At 41.4% G+C, this 15,828-nt stretch overlaps 1 pseudogene; it reads right to left on the bottom strand.

Annotated features, from left to right (window-relative positions):
- Nucleotides 1-529: 529 nt before the first annotated feature.
- On the bottom strand, nt 530-662 carry LOC115654109 (annotated as a pseudogene).
- Nucleotides 663-15,828: the final 15,166 nt, after the last annotated feature.

The raw sequence follows: 15,828 nt of genomic DNA, 5'->3' as shown, positions 1-15,828 counted from the left end.
GTCGAAGATTTACAGTGGACCCTGCACGACCTGTGCACAAGGAAGAACTCTCATCTACCCTTCCCTTCTTCTTCTTATGTTACACCCAGGCTTGGCCAGCCTTGTGTTGTGCGTGTGTAAGTATGAAAGTGGATTAGGACTCGGGCACTAATGCTTTCTTTTTCCCTCTGAGTGAAGTGGGGCGCATCCAGCACTCACCACTGTTATTTGGTTAATAAAGCTTTAAACTTAGTCACTTGGTGTGCTCCTTCATCTCTTCCATAAAGGTCCTGCGCCCTCAGCATGATCACCTGAAGCCCTAGGTGGATTGGTAACATACATCTGTCACAATAAGACACATTTGATATGACATCTTCATTAATAAACTGGGATTAGTGAAGAGCTTGTTCATTAAATTAGCAGATGATGCTAAATTGGGGAGGAGGGAGGTGATGCAGTTGGGGCGTTGTACAAACATGAACAAGGACCTAGAATTAATACAACAGGACCTAGAAACTCTAGAAGTAATGCTAGTGAATAGCAACATAAGATTCAACCTGGAGAAATAATCTAAAATACTGTAAAATAATCTTATATTCCATGGGTGGGGAAAAGTTTTCAACTAGCAATAATCATGCCTCGGATTAACCTCATTGGCTATGATACTGCCACTGCTAAATGCCAAACAAGATCTAGACTTTACAAGGAGCAGAAACTAGATGTGAGCTTGTATTATGATCTGGTAGCAAATACACCTTCTGCATTAAATGGAGTGGGGAACTAGCATTATTTTGTGTACGTTTGTCATGGGCTAGAGAAGGTGGACCAGAAATCTTCTATTCACCTTTGCTTGCTTTACAGCAAGGGCCTATTCAACTAAATTGAAAGGTGGTAGGTTCAAAACTGATGAACATTCAGTTCTGTTCAAAATTGTTCAGAACATTTAGGCTGTGGAATTCATTGCCAAAGGAGATCACTGAGGGCAAGAGCTTAGCTGGATTCATAAATGATTGGACTTTAATATGGAGAACAATGTGACTAATTTAATCCATTTAAGAGGATCTCAGACTCTGGCTCCATAAGGTTCACCCATTTCCAGTGCAGATATTGTTCTGAGACCTTCCAAAGTGGCTTGATCCCTAGTCATATAATTTCCTTTTACTACAAAGCATTCCATGGTTTTGGGGGAGCTGGGGAGGGCCCAGGAAGGCCAAAATAAATAGGGCCAACAGTGTAAAGGGCCACTGGGGAAACAGCAGCAGTGTGCGTCATGCCCAGGGCTCTGCTGATACAGTGGGTCAATGGAACCAGTATATCTACCCATGCTGCTCATGTTGATAGACCCCTTGCTGTTCCCAAAGACCAGCCCATGCAGCTGACAGCCATGAATGGGATTTGTAAGTCTCTGCACCTATCTGAAGATGCCTAAATGGATGGTTTCAACGTATTTTGCACTAGTGACTTGGTCAGCGTTAATGTGCACAGTGTAAACCCCCCCCCCCGGGTCAATAATCTGTGCACACTGGCTATTCCCCCTAGGATTGCCAGTTTTGGTTAGACGTATTTCTGGAGGTTTCATCACATGGCATAATCTTTAATTAAAGATTAATCTTTAATTATTGGAGACTCAAGGACAATCCTGGAGACTTGGCAACCCTAATTCCCCCTTCTCTCAGACCATACTCTGTGGCATTACTGTGTAAGTAGTGTAAAATGTCTGGTGGGGGTTTCCTGGTGCCATGGCATGATACCACATAGCTGCATTTCCCCTGTATATGTTCTTTCAAGGCCCTTTGAGGCATAAAGTATGCCCATTTGTGCCCATCTGTTTCCCAGAATAGAAGGGGGCAGGTGGCCTTGCTCAAGTCTATTATCTAGCTACATTGTAGAGTCTCTAGGGCTATCAATCCATTACCATGTTTTCAGACCACTTTTCCAGTTTCAGCATTATATCAATGGAATTTTTGTAGTACATATCCTTTCTTTTAATGCTCGTATATTAGTTTATCCCTATCAGTGGCACATGTGATGGACACAGAGAAATGGCAATAGTCCCCTCAGAATTCTTGCTGCAGGATGCAGTATTTCAACAAAGAGGGAGGGTGTATCTTTTTGCATATGTGCAAAATGTGGTTAAAGATGTGTGAGGAAATGGGGAAAAATAAATAAATAAATAAATAAATAATGGAAGTGCCCGCTGATTGAGGGCCCTATGAAATGGTTCATAAATCTCAGGTTGTGCCCTTGGGTTTGCACACACAGGCTGTCCCCTACTCCCTGCATGGAAGTGAGATCAGTGGTCTCTGCATCACTAGCTCCCCCTACAGAGGGTGCACCATGGGATCAGGGATTTCTGTGTAGGGAGGGAGACAGGCCTTGCATTGTGCCTAAGGCTCCATTAACTTCTGAGTACATCTGCCTCTGTGATGTTAACCTTCGCCCGATATGGAGAACAAGAGTTCCATGGGCAGCTGTTGTTACAACAGGCAGGCAGTGTTGTAAGAAAGAGAGTTTTATTAGGCACCCCAAGAAACCTGTTATGTGCTGAAGCTCTAGAATTTATCAGCTACCAGCCCAATCTTGGCGTGCATTCCTGAGCCCCTGGTGTCACCCTGTGACGGTGCTGCCCGTGGGAGCCAGCTGAGGTCACTCAATCAGGGTGAACCACAAACAAAACGGGGTAGACAAACCCCAAACGCTGGTGGTTATTCCAATACTTAGATTTACCAAGCCAGCACAAAACAGCTTCTATAGTACCTCACTGGTCACCTAGAAGTCCAAACCATGCAGTTCCCTTAAAGTGCCCAGCCTCAGGCTTCCGTGCAGACACACCTGTCAGATATGATGATGATTTCTGAAAATCTTACTTCATCATATAAAAGAAAAGGTTCCTTCAGTTCCAAAGGATCAGCCACATACCCAGGTTCAATTATAACTTAGATCTTACCCAAAATACACGCTATAGCCAATTGTTATTAACTAAGCTAACATTTATTAGAAAGAAAAGAGAGAGAGTGTTGGTTAAAAGATTAATACACATACAGACTTGAATTCAATTCTTGAGGTTCAGATACATAGTAGAGGTGAGCTTGTAGTTGCCAAAAGTCCTTTTAGAAATAGTCCAGAGGTTATAATCCAATGTCCATATTCAGGGTGGCTCCAGTAAATGACTGGGGATCTCAATCCTTGTGGCTTAAGGTTTCCCCCTCTTGAAACCCAAAGCAGATCTGAGATGAAGAAGGATCGTGTCCCAGGCTTCTTATACATTTCCAGCAGCCTTTCGGCCTGAGAAAACAATAGGCTTAACTCCTCCCAAACATCCTGGCAATTAGCACAGAGTAATTTATCCATTAAACAGTTTAGATACAGGTTACCACAACTTTCAAAGAGACACATAGACAATAATACTATTTCACTCAAGTATCATCTTAAATGCTAATATTCCTTTTTTGATCTTTGAATTAAAACTATAGCAATAGATAAGACTTGTTTGCTTACATCCCAAGACCTGAGCAAACACCTTCCCTTCTACCTCTAACAATGCAGACTTGCATTTCAAAGCTCTATTCATTTACATATCCTCCTAACCAGTTCTTAAGGTTCACCCATGGGTCAGGTCAGTCGGTGAGGTGAGATATTATATTATAACATCACACACCCCAAAATAGGTCCATCCTGAAACCTGACCTTCCTTCTCCAGTTCCACTCATCCTGTTACAACCGCTGCCAAGGGAAGCCTTGGGAAGAGCTATTCTGACAAGGGGGTGACAGAGCTGTGGGTGACTGGAGGCTACACAAAGGCACAGGTAAACTCTCCAGAGCAGGGAACTCTCACTTTATTTTCAGTTGCACAACACCCAGAAAGATGGGGCTTTTGGATTCTATCATAATTATAATAATAGGGTCTTTGTGCAGCTAGTCATGTCTGCCAACAGGTAACTTGAGGTCTAGATGGATTTTGCAGGATCTGTAGCTTTAAGGGGCCAATCTGGGGCAGCCGCACTGTTTCCGTCTAATGCAAAAATCCCTCCCTCCCTCTCAAGTATTTTCTGTGGGAGTGGATGCCCTCATTCCATAAGCAGGTCAATTTCATACCTGTCTAATAGACAAATAGTTCTCCAGGAAAGGTCATTGGACAACCAGAAGTCTGCAGAGCCCTTCCTGACATTCCATATGTTATGAATTCTGATAGGTATGTGTGGACTTCTCAGAAGATATTTGATTTTTATATTTAGACCAGGCATATAAGCCACCTGAAAATCATCACATTTCATAACCTTTACACATTACTGCTTGAATTACGAACCCTTAAAAACAAGAATTCAGTTCTAACAGTAACAAACTGAACCAATTACAGCAGTACTGCTCGGTCATCTATGAGGAGCTCATTTCCTTTAACAATTTCCAATGAAGGCCAGTCCAGAGACTGAGTAGTTAAGCTCATGTTATGGAATAATGATGTAATGATACAATCTTGCAGGCTTTCACATGCCGCCTTAATTTGATTAAAGATTTTAATGTAACAATTACAGAAGTGTACTACAGTGAATTTAGTAGTTGCAGTGTGCAGTACTGGTTAGATACTCCTGAAATTGTATTTCTTTTTAAACATTGTATCTCAGCTGAATTATTCATAAACTGTAGATTGTGATATTTTTAAAAGGAAACCATCACATTATTTTGGGGCTTAAAGAAAAAGACAAAATGGCTGATAGAGTGGTTTACATAACATAATGTAGTGAGAAGAGAAGTGTGGGTTTTTGTGTGGGGGTTTTTATATGTAAACATTTGCCTCCGTCATAAACAGATAGTTAAGGGTTAATAGAACAGGAGTACTTCATGTCTCTTTTGAGTGTAAAGGGTTAACAAGTTCAGTGAGCCTGGCTGTCACCTGACCAGAGGACCAATCAGGGGACAGGATACTTTCAAATCTTGAGGAAGGGAAGTTTTTGTGTGTGCTGTTAGGTTTTGGTTGTTGTTCTCTCTGGGTTCTGAGAGTGACCAGACATGCAACCAGGTTTCTCTCCAATCTCTCTGATACAGGCTCTTATGTACTCAGAATAGTAAGTACTAGGTAGATAAGGTGAGTTAGGCTTATGTTTGTTTTCTTTATTTGCAAATGTGTATTTGGCTGGAAGGATTTTAATTTGTACTTGTATACTTAGGCTGGGAGGGTATTCCCAGTGTCTATAGCTGAAAGACCCTGTAACATATTCCATCTTAAATTTACAAAGATAACTTCTACTGTTTTTTCTTTCTTTAATTAAAAGCTTTTCTTGTTAAGAACCTGATTGTTTTTTTTTATTCTGGTGAGACCCCAGGGGACTGGGTCTGGATCCACCAGGGAATTGGTGGGGAGAAAGGAGGGAAGGGGGGGAGAGAGGTTAATTTTCTCTCTGTGTTAGGATTACTTTCTCTCTCAGGGAGAGTCTGGGAGGGGGAGAGAGAAGGAGGGGGGAAGGTGGATTTTCCTCTCTGTTTTAAGATTCAAGGAGTTTGAATCACAGTGATCTTCCAGGGTAACCCAGGGAGGGGAAGCCTTGGAGAGGCAACGGTGAGGGAAAGGGTTTACTTTCCTTGTGTTAAGATCCAGAGGGACTGGGTCTTGGGGGTCCCCGGGTAAGGTTTTGGGGGGACCAGAGTGTACCAGGCACTGGAATTCCTGGTTGGTGGCAGCGCTACAAGTACTAAGCTGGCAACTGAGCTTAGAGGAATTCATGCTGGTACCCCATCTTCTGGACGCTAAGGTTCAGAGTGGGGAATTATACCATGACAGCCTCAGTGCGGGAAACCTAGATGCTTCAGCGTTGCACAAGGAATACATGTGAGAATTGGACAGATGAGTCTCTCTTCCTTGCCTGTTACACTCCTGTTCCTACACTATGCACCTGTTCTGAATCTGCTGCATGAGAGTTTTGCTTGAAGAGGGACTGTAGGATCATGCCGCTTGCCTCCTGCCTTTTATTATTTTGCCCCGTACATTTAAAACGACCTCCTTTTTCCTTTGCATTAAGCAACCTTGGTCTGCTCCTTCAAATCCCTCTTTAAGAGTCACAGCTTTTGACGCACTTCCTTTGCAAATCTCCGTTCCAGACTTGTGTGTTTATGGCACATGGCCAAAGTAGCAAACAGAAATATACCAACCCAAACAGTTTACAAGGTCCGCTGTGCTCCCTTGCCTATTCTTGACTGTTACCACTCTTCCCTCCTTTCTCCCTTATCCATTGTGCTCTGTGAACCCTTATTTCTGTTGAGGGTGCTGACCCTGCAAGGTGCTGAGTTCCCTCAGTTTGCATTACAGTCAGTGGGATTTGAGGGGACCCAACACCTTTCACAAGACAATTATTGACTGTGTATCCCTGTTATTCTGGTTACTAGTGTCTAGATACTATGATGAGGGATGCCCATAGAATAGCTAGGTTTAAAAAAAAAATGGACTAAGCAGGGTTGAACCTTAAAGTATGACCTCTTCTTACTCCTGTTGAAGTTTTGCCATAACTGGTATAATTATCCTTTATTTTAAAACTGTTGGTTTTCAACACCAGTACTGATAATTAATAAGTAAATTACAGATGTAAGAGTCCAGATTTTGCTTTCCAGTTAAATGCCTGTGAATCTGAAATAAAAATCCAAATTGCTGCCTTAAAAAGCACTATGCAACAATGACACTTGTGGCTTTGCTACAAGCCCCTGGGATGGTACCATGTGTAGCTACACTTGTCCAGGAGCAAAACCATGATTGTGACTTTCTTATTCTTGGTTTCCTGCTGCTCTAGAGAGACTGTATCTTGCACCTATACACATCACAATATACATCAGCTCAGCTGTGCTGCCTGGGGTGTTTAGGTCAGAGCCTTCCATTCCCCACCCACATGCATGATGAATGGATGTGGCCATTCCCCAAAGGCTGGTCCTCTCCATGTGGTATAGGTAGCCAGTGCAGGGGAATAAGGCAGTGTCTTGCTCTCCTGCATAGGCATACAAGATGGGCTACAGTGTAGCCCTAAATAATCAGTCACAACTCCTCAAGGTAAGTGACGTGCAAAGAAAAAGCAGTCTGAAGGGTGATCAGTAAATGAGATATTTAGAACCTTTTCTGTGTAACCATGTAAAAGATTAATAATGATTATACGTACTAGGATTTTTGTTTAACTTAGAAGCTTAGTCCATTTTTTTTTAAACCTAGCTATTCTATGGGCATCCCTCATCATAGTATCTAGACACCAGTAACCAGAATAACAGGGATGCATGGTCAATAAGACTGCACAGTTTATAGCCACCAATAGTTTTCAGAAAGTGATGCTTTTCGGTGTAAGATTTTATTTCTACTCCCTCCTTTATGCCTCCCCCGTCAAAAAAGTAGCAGTCTTTATTATCTTTGGTTCCTGATTTTATGAGCAGCACAGGGGGACATGCAAATGAAGGCTATTAAAACTTCCATATTGTCACCAAACCATGTACGCTACAGCTATATTTCCAGTGGTAGGCTTTAATTGTTTCTTTTTAATTTCTGCAACATATTTTTACAGAGCAGATATCAATGAAGTTGAAAGTTAAAATTTAAATAAAAAAAAATCAGTGCAACTGTCAACTAGGCTACACCAAGGTCCTTTATTCACATGTTTTGTTTTCCTCTCAGACTTCTGATAAGCAGATTTGCAGACATGTACGATCCTTCCCCTCCACCCCAAGCTCTGCTTTAGATATTTTTAAATTCTAGTCATCATACAGTGAGAATTTGCAGGTGCTTCTAGAGAACTTTTTCCCCTCTAGCTGGCTGTGGAAAGGACAATGCAATTAATAACAGATGGTACGGAATGACCACGTCCTTGAGAGAATGCCTTATTGGCACCTCCTGCTAATTGTATCACATATAACACAACTAAAAGCATAATAAATCTGAACTGGGGGACATTTTATGCAAGAGCTCTCCTCCTTTTCCAGACGGTAAATTGCTCAGCTCTTGAAATATCTATAACCTTGTGACACCCAACTTGCATTAGCTTAATTGCCTTTTTTTCTTTTCTCCCTCCCACCCCCCCTCACTCACTCTCTCTCTTGGGTTTGTAACAGCAATTCTGCTTTGTTAGTCTGCCTGTTTTACAGCTGGAAGTAAAGTAGCTACATTTGCTGGCTTGTACGGAATTTCGCCAGGGTCTGATTTGAAGACTTAATGATAAATTGCCCTTTTTAAAGCGCTTTCCTTAATATCAGAACAGGAGGGGAAAATGACTAACTGCTGAAGGAATTTAATAAACCTCTGGAAGAGCATTCTCATTAACTCTGAGATGGGAGTGAGTTTCAGATGGATCAACAGATACACCCTATTCTGTTTGCAAATGCTACTTCCAGTAGTAAAATGACAGCACCTGATAAAAGGTGGGGCATTCGTCTATCTTAAAAAGAAGCAACAAAGAAGTACTATAGGAACAGTAAGAAAGGGTTGCTGAAGTCTCAATAGCCTAGTGCCTTGTCACCAGCTGGCAATCTGAAAGGGTTGTTCCTGCATCATTTTTTTCTAATGAAAATGGGGGAATGGGAGACCTGCTTATAAGGCATTGATCTAGCAGGTTTTGAGTGTGTGTATATGGGAGTTTTATATATATAGAGAGAGAATTTGTTTTTGTTTTGTTTTGTTTTTAAATACATGATTCATTACATTTTATTTTTAGCCAACCGAAGAAAACTGAAGAACACTACATCAGTGGTTCTCAACCAGGGGTCTGAGGGCCATTGTGGGGCCGCGAGCAGGTTTCAGGGGGTCCGCCAAGCAGGGTCAGCATTAGACTTGCTGGAGCCTAGGGCAGAAAGCTGAAGCCTCACTGCCTGGGGCTGAAGCCAAAGCCTGAGCCACTTAGCTTCACAGGACCCCCGAATAGAGTGGGATCCCAGGCAACTTCCCTGCTTGCTATCCCCTAACGCTGGTCCTGGCTTTTATATGTAGAAAAATAATTGTTGTGGCACAGACGGGCTGTGGAAATGTTATAGCATGTTGGGGTGGGGAGGAGAAGGCAGGGCTAAGAAAGAACAAGATTGAGAACCCCTGTGATACATCAATACACACATGTGCATAGTGACTCTTAAGGCATTGTGTAAGTCACAAAATTGTAATATTATATGTTGTGAAGGACACAGAGCTGTGTGCTGTCTGTGAATTGCTTGTGTTTAGGCCTCTATCCTCTTGCCAGCTCTCTAGTGGGTTTATGTGGATGTTGAACAGTGGAGAATTGGCCCTTGTGGGACTCTGCAGGTGGAGAGACTGGTGGCAGAATAACAGTTACTGACCACTACCTTTTGGGTGCATACAGACTACAGCTGGGTTTTGAGCACTAGTGGAGCCCAGGGAGACAATGGGTCATTGATGGTGCCCCCTTTGATTATATGTATTGGCTTGAAAAGATACCACACGTTACTTAAAGGCTGACAAGGGAAGGTGCCCCCCTCCCAATTAGCTCTGCCACTTGGTGCATGCCCCCACGAAGGAATCAAATCATTTCAGTGCATTGCCCTTGACTTCTGCCTTCTCTCTTAGGCATCTCATGATCAGCCGTGTCACACACCGCAGGGAGAGCCAGAGAATGGACGTCTGTCCTCCATCCATTGAGAGCAAGAGATGATTCCTAGTCTTATTATCACTCTGAGGGGAGGTTGTATGGTACAGTGGACACTGGCCTGGCAGTTGAGAGTCTTGGGTTCTAGTCCCATCTGTACTACTGATTGCTGTGTGACCTGGGGTAATTTACTTCACATATCTGTGACTTTGTTTCTGCTTCCATTATTTGTCTGTCTTGTCTATTGTAGATGGTAAGGTCTTGTATAGTGCCAAGCAAAATGGGCCCCCTACTTGCTAGTTGGTATACAACCAGCATGCTTAAAGCTCGTGATTGTGCACCTAAGAATTGGATGTTCAGTATATTTTCAAATACAAAGTTTATCATGCAACTAATGGATGACATTTGAGCTTTAGGCCAGTGCACTCTACCCTGTACTGGGCAGACTGTCAGACATACCCGAGAATGGTCTTAGGGCTAAAGCAAAGGACTGAGAATGGGAGAACCTGGTTCTGTTCTTTGCTCTGCCAAAGAATTTCCAAGTGACAATGGGCAAATTGCTCTATATTGCTGGATCTTCTGTAATATGAGGATTGATAATACTTAGTGTTGTGAGCTTAAGTTCCTTAATGTCCATAAAATGCTTTGTGATCCTTGGATGGAAGATACTGTTTTACACCCAAAATGTTAATGGTCATGAATAAAGAGTAAACTGCATATATTGTAAATAACTTTAATGAGACATAGTCATAGCTGATAATTTTTAGGAACTCTACAATTCAAAATTGGCTCAGGCTCAAAACTATAATCTGGTCCATAAAATAATGAGTGAATTTCAAATGGCTTGGAATTTAAGATAATTTCTGATAAGCACCCTGAAGTTCAAGTCTATAAGTATACACAATTTATCCAAATTGTCTTAACTTATTAAATCTGCAAACTTAGCTGAATATCCAGCAACATTTTGCTAAATTGTGGGAGCTATAGGGGCCATAATATGGACTTGAGAACCTAAGTGTAGGCCCATATGTTGTGTTAAAATCTTGACTGTGTGTCTATATGTGATGTATTTTCAACTTACATATTTATCACATCATAATTTTCCAAATGTATTTTACTTCAAACAGTATATGTTCTCATTGTCCTCAATAAATGGCTAACTATACCTGTGCGTCTGATGCTGTAATCCTTTTGTAGGGTGCTTTGGGAGTTTGGCCTGTGTAAGGACTATAGGATTGCTCACTCTGAACAAATTGTAACCAGATAGTCACTAGGAGAGGGATAGTCCACTGATGTCTCAGTAGCTAAGGGAAAGCACTCAAACATTTCAAATACCTGCATCTGACGAAGTGGGTATTCACTCACGAAATCTTATGCTCCAATCCGTCTGTTAGTCTATCAGGTGCCACAGGACTCTTTGTTGCTTTTTACAGATCTAGACTAACACAGCTACCCCTCTGATATTTCAAATACTGGAGTTCAGTTAAATTTAGTGTTGCCGTAGATACCACATTATCTCTAGCAACTTCTGGCCTTCCTGGCTTTTATCTGTGACTTAGTCATAGAAATAGAATTGTGACATACTTTATAAAGCAGAGTGTGTTTTCCTTGTGTGTCACTGTTGGCTTTGGTAGGTGCACAATCTGGATGGATGGTTCTGACTGTGAGACAAAACAACAGTATGGTGGTTGATGATGGGCGGGGGAGGGGAGATTGTACATTTTTCTTTTAAATGTGGAGAATTTTCTTAGTGACACATTGTTTCTTTTTCCCTTTCTCCCAACTCCTATGACTTAAGGATTTGTCAGAAAAGAGAAAGGATACAGGCTTACATGAGACTCAACCCAGGCATTTGTTTTTCTAAAGAGACTTGTGTTATGTCATTATTCATTACCAACATAGCACTGTTGGATGCTTTTTCTCATTTTTAGCTCTTATTTTCTGAAGCTCACGCAGACAAATGTGATAGATAAATATCCGTCCAGTTATGATATATCTCTGTAGACTATATTCATCATGTATTATTGTTGAAATATTCTGAATTGCTTGGTAGTCTTTCATTAAATTTACTCCTCTTTTGTGATGGAATCTCATATATTCTCTGAATGAGAGCAGAAAGAAGAACATCATTTGGGCCATCTTCAGTGCCTTTCTATCACGGCACAGTATTCCATTTTTCTAAACCTCCGTTTAAATACCAGCTGCCCCTTGGTGTGGGAATGTAAAATACAAAGACCCCTTTTCTGCGGTACTGTATTACCCATGTTTAATAGAAGGAGAGTGCAAGTACTACTACTTTATATTGCGACTTCACAAACTAATGGGAGGCATTCCGCTGTTCAGTGTTGTGATATTAACAGAAAATATTATGGGGCCCTTAAGGGAAGAATAAGTACAGGAGAAATTGTAAAGCTGAGGGATGAGGGGTAATGCTGGGTGTGTAACAAATTGAAGGCTTAAGCCATTGTCACCTGCCACATGTTCCTTTTCCAACTGCACTATGCTACCATGTGTGGCATAAACAGCTTTCAGACCTTGCAAGTACACTTCTGCTGCTGCTGCTGAATTCTGCTAGTGTGAGCAAACATTTGTAAATATTAATTGCTGGACTAATGGAAATTTGTCCTTTTAATAAACTTGAAAGAAAACCTTATAGAATTGCAAAAGGGAAAAAGTATGGCTTCACACAACTGTAAAGTGCTTTACACCTTGGACCCTACTGGCAGGCTGGGTTCCCTGGCCTTTTCCATCTGAGATGGTCATTTAGGAAATCGATAGCAATGATGCATCTTAGCGGTCACGTGTCTGGTAACCATACCTCTTATTAGAACAAATATGAATTCAATTTGAAAACAGAGAAGACACTCTAACAGAAGACAGCTGTTTATCTGTTTGCAGTTTACCGAGTAAGCAAGGAGAAGAGAAAGAAATGTCAAGAGCCCTAATCCATAATTCAAATGCATAACTGAAACCACACTTCCATCAGATGCTGATATTAATCATCCAAAAGTGGACCTTGTCCACAAATAATATGTAGCATGAAAACCTTTCAGCTTCTTCCCATCTCTCTCTTACTTTCTTGTGTGCAGTACTGGTTAATATAGAAAAGGATTCTGACCAAGTTATTCGTGTGCCCGTGTGTGTATATAAAATATATGAAAGTACAGGGATGTGTGTGTATGTATGTGTGTGTGTGTGTGTGTATGTATGTATGTGCATAGGTGCTGGAACTAGGGCGCTGTTGTCCTCCTGGCCTGAAGTGGTTTCCATTATATACAGGATTTACAGTTCTATTCAATGGCTTTAGCATGCCCAGTATACAAATTGTTCCAGCATCTCATGTATGTATACATAAATCAATGGTTATATAACAGGCCTAAGGAAACATAATTAGCAAAAGTAATGGCAATGGCAGTTGAAAGCTGCATTGGAAGACTCCATTTGCAGATGTAAAATACAATACATGTAATATTATGTAGTCGAGTCATCCAATCTGATCCCCGTCATTGTGCACACATTATGTTCAGTAACATAAAGGCTAGTATACATTTCCTGGGTGTAGCTGAGAGTATAAGGCAATATTAAAAAAAAAAAACAGCATCAATATAATCAAGCCAATCAGTAAGTCTGATTAAGAAACTCTTTAATACAAAATAGGAAAGGCTACATTAATGCAGTGAGAATGCTGAACAGCTGAAATCTCTGTTAAGTCAGACATAAACACAAAAAAGTTCTGTCAGGAACATTTATCTGGCCGCATTGCATCTCCTATACAATATTATTATTTCTGGTAGCAGTCACAAAATGTTACACTTTGATGGGGTGTCCACCACAAACAGGACTGGAAAGGGTTAAGTTGACCAGGTAGGCCTATTAACGCCACAGGCTGCACTTGGAAGAAAAGCCTGGTTGCAGGGAATTGATTGCAAGCAGGTTCAGCTGTGCAGGAATAGGCAGGGCCTAAAAAGCCAGGCAGCTGGCAAGGGCTGCTGCTAGGGAAGGGCAGTCATTCTTTCAGAAGAGGGAGGAGGGTTTGGAGCTGGTACACCCAGCGTAAGATGGGGAGCCATGTGTGGCAGGAAGCGGTCCAGGGAAGGAGCAGCAATGGCTGAGAGAGTGCAGTCCTGAACTGTTGGGTTGAGGGTTGCTGGATTGGAATGCTGAGTTGAGCAGGTCTGGGTTTCCTTATCAACCACTGAAAGAGTGGCACCTCAGGCAGTGAGTGAGAGGACTGCCAAGGGCTGCTGAAAGGAAGACTTTGCTATACCCTAGAAGTGGGGGAACACTGGGTGATCTGTCTGGAGGGCTTAGTCATGAAGAGGATGCTGCAGTTCCTGGAGTGAGAGAGGGGCTACAGACCAGAGAGAGACAGAATGACGGCATGCAGCTATGGGAATGAGGATTGGCAAGATGAGCTAATCCCCAGAGTGGCCAGGAGGAGGCACCAGACTAGCGGTGAGTGGTGCGCCTGGTCACGTACACCTTTTCCAAACAGAGTAGGAGGCACATTACTTTCCCCAAGCACCTCAGAATCTGACGACCAACAAATAAATGGAGGGTAGGGGAAAGGGGGCAACATATGTACAGTTTTGTGATGTGAACGATGTATAGTTATTATTGAAATAGGACATCTCCAAATCACTCCAAGTTTAATATTGGCAGCAGTGACTTTCCCATGAGCACCATGACAGAGGTGAGTCTTTGTGAGGGACTCTAATATAGAAGGAGAAATAGCTTTGTGGATGAGCTCAGGAAGGGCATTCCATGTGTGGAGGAAGGTATGGCCATTGTGTGGAATGGAAGGAAGAGGCTGGAGTAATAGCAGTGTGTCTAAATCGAGCACTGTTCAATGCAGAACAGACTTGTGTGGGGCTTTTACAACGTATCATATAAATAGGGGGAAAGGAACGGGTGTACCAAGTGTATATTTAACAAGAAAAACATGTTCAGGATAATTGGGCAAAATTTTCCTTTCATTTACACTGATTTAAATCCTGAGTAACTTCGTGGCTACAGTTAGTTTGGTTTTAGTCATGACTTTTAGTTTGGATTTACATTGGTGTACATGAGAATAGGATTTGTCCCACTGTTCCTGTAGGAAACCTAACTTTTGCAAATCCTGACTTCTTGTTATCGTGAGTTCTTAATATTGTATTAACATAAATTTTGCCCTTACTTTCCTAACTTTTTTTTCTGAAAGAGAAAAAAACCCTCAAAAAACCCTTTCATCTTGCACCATTCCACACTCTTTGCAATCAGTCTGTCCTGCTGTTAGATGAATAGATGTCAGTGGTTCTAGATTTATAACAGTTTGAGAGTAACCATGCTGCTCTTTATATGTGCAATAGCAGTAGTTTCTGATACACTCTCATAAGAGTACTGAATGATGGATGAAATTATAGCAATTATTATGGAAAGGGAGTGTTTTAGATGTGCAACTGTCTGTTTCTTTGACACCAGGAGCATCTGCTTAAATTGTCAACCTGTCACCCATTATGGGTCTAATCAATTGTGAGCTAATTTGGTTTAATAGATTTTGAATAAATGGGATGCTATTACCTTCCTCTCATGATTTTTTTTTTAAAACAAAGCATCTGAGGGCAAAATAAAAATGCATGTACCCCTTCCACTGAATGAAAAGATGACAATTATCTTTTTAATCTTATATCTCAAAATGATCAATTGAATTTTTCTGAAGTACTTTAGTGTATGTTGATTCATTTGGTATACACCCATCTGATGGGTTTGATCTTGACACTCTATTACAGTGCTGTTGAAATTAGTGGTTCCACTTTTAAGAGTGTCCTGCCACTGACACAGGAAGTCTCAAGTACTCCATTTTGTTTGCAAAGCTTTAGGTTGGCTCTGTTACGTCAATATTATTGATGCATTGAAACCTACTGTACAATCTTAGTGTCAGTGTATTGGTTTATAGAGCACTGGAATGGGTTCTAGGCCTTGTTCTGCCATTGGCTTTCTGAGGGACCTTGGGCAAGTCACTTTGTTGCTGTGTGCCTCAGTTTCCCCATATGTTAAATGGGGATAATGGTACTTCCTTTGTAAAGTAGTTTGAAATCTCCAAATAAAAGCACTATCTTAGACCTTGTGTGAGTGTATCTAACTCTAATGCCTTCTCCCCCCCAGCCCTTGGCTTGGTGGGTTCAGATACAAGGCTTCAGAATTAAATTGTTCTGTGATTGAAAAATTATTGGATGAATGGAATACAGTAGATGTTAAGACGCTGTAACAAAGCATTTAATATAGTACCCCTTCAATTATTATTTCTATAAAAATTAAT

This window comes from Gopherus evgoodei, chromosome 6, assembly GCF_007399415.2.
Source record: "Gopherus evgoodei ecotype Sinaloan lineage chromosome 6, rGopEvg1_v1.p, whole genome shotgun sequence".
Lineage (NCBI taxonomy): Eukaryota > Metazoa > Chordata > Testudines > Testudinidae > Gopherus > Gopherus evgoodei.
Note: the sequence above shows the minus strand (reverse complement) of the source record. Positions and strands in the feature narration are given on the sequence as shown.